The sequence below is a fragment of the Oryzias melastigma genome, linkage group LG17 (genome assembly GCF_002922805.2).
Source record: "Oryzias melastigma strain HK-1 linkage group LG17, ASM292280v2, whole genome shotgun sequence".
NCBI lineage: Eukaryota > Metazoa > Chordata > Actinopteri > Beloniformes > Adrianichthyidae > Oryzias > Oryzias melastigma.
The window spans coordinates 1,956,605-1,958,675 of NC_050528.1; positions in this window are offsets into that span (position 1 = coordinate 1,956,605).

Genomic DNA, 2,071 nt, shown 5'->3' on the forward strand with positions numbered 1-2,071 from the left:
GGATGGATGGATGGATGGATGATGGATGATGGATGATGGATGGATGGATGGATGGATGATGGATGATGGATGGATGGATGGATGGATGCATACTTACAAATCAGATAAAATATTTTAACAAATAAAACCATAAAACATTTAAAGTACAGAATTCTGAGTATTTTTATACTTGTTAACCTCTGCGTGTAAAATGTGTGTATTCTATCTACGACAGATAACTATTACTATAGTAACTGGGATGTTCTGTAAAGTTGGGAAATATCAGTAAAGTTTGTTGTTTTCATGAACAACCCTCAAATAATCCAGATTCTTATCTGTAACCACAAACTCATACATTGATGTTCTATTAGTGCTGTAACGATTCAGTTCAATTTAAATCATAATCAGTGTTTGTTGATCTGATTCATAACCAGTTCATTCTGATCGATCCAATTAGATCAGACTGTCTCACCATAAACAGATCCAGATCATCTTGATCCAAACTTCCAGCAGTGAGACTCAGAGATCAATACCTGCTACTGAACAGTTCAGCTGAAGTTTTCCAGATTCAAGATGATCAATGAAATCTGAACAAATAAACAAGAATAAATGTTGGATCCATTCATGTTTGAGTTTGATCAAGTTCAGCTCACTGTTGTTGTTCCTCATCAGAATCATTCTTAGAACATTCTGGATGCTCACATGACGGATCAATTCAAAGACTGAATGATGGTTGATCAGTTTCTGCTGGGATGATCGATTTTACCTTAGAGGGAAATGAAGCCACCATGAATCAATGCAGATGAGATTGTATTAGATCAGTCTTTGATTCAATGATTTTAAAATGTTCTAGATCAGTTTCATCAACAAGTCTCCTCAGACAGATGGATCTGTTGGATCGTATGAATAGAATTCATGAACTGATTGTTCCACCTTTATTAACGATTACATCTGAGACAGAAAGAAGGTTACAGATCTAATACGATTCTAACCATCTGCCTTTAATCCTCTGCACTCTTTGATTGTGAAGGTTTGACTGAAAATGATCTTTTTGGGAGGTTACGGTGAGATCAGCTCAAAGTGACAAAAAAGTGTCAAAGCATGAGACAGTCTGTGGAGTGACGGCTCTGTCTGAGGCTCTGAAGTGGATCTGCTCCTCAGATGGTCCAGGACACATTCCTGAGCTCTTTGAGGCGCCGCAGCCCCGGGGCGCCCCTCCGAGCGACACCCCGACTGAGGCAGAGGAGGCCGCACATCTGAGGAACGGAGGGAAATGTCACACATGCCAACAGTCCGGACTGCAGCCGAACTCCCAGTCTGACGAGGTTTCTGCTCCAAACCGGTCACAGCCGGTCTGCAGGTGGATAGATGAAGGATCACGGGGGGGGGGGGCTTCAGCTGCTTCCACTGAAAACTGAAAATCTAATCAGACAGACGATCGGAGGAAAAGCAAAGTTATTGACGACTTTTGAACAAATGAATTCCTGAACCTGTAAAATCAGAACCGTTTGGACAAAAGACTGAAACAGAGTTTCTGTCAGTCTGACTGAAGCAGAGTGATGGACACATGGGGGGGGGTCCAGCTCGCTCCTCGTTCTAACGCAGATGTTCAAACCTTTCCAAAGCTCCAAACATTTTCAGTTTGACACTAGAAACGTTCTGAGCAGCAGACCAGAACTGTTGAGGACTGGCAGATTCTGCAGACCGGGTCCTCCTGAACCCAAACCGTCCGGCTCTGTGTTCTGGTCAATCACCAGGTAGGAAGAAATGACGACTTTAGAGACAGACTGAGAAGAAAATGTCCTGGAGAAGTTTTCATGCGTTTTTCTTTCCAGTTTTACCATTAGTCTTTTAATCACAAAGTTTTTAGCCAAAATCCCACAACCTAAATGTCAAAAAAGCCATTTCTCATGATCTGAAGTTTCCCAAATCTCCTCTGAGGGGGCGTGGCTTTAGCTTTGCCCCCCACCCCCCCACTCACACACACACCCATCAGCAGACAGAATGCTGGTTTCTCTAAAGCTCAGGTCACAGGTCAGCATCAGTCAGTTCATTGTGGGGCAGAAAGACGTACTGGTCCTTTTTTTTTTTT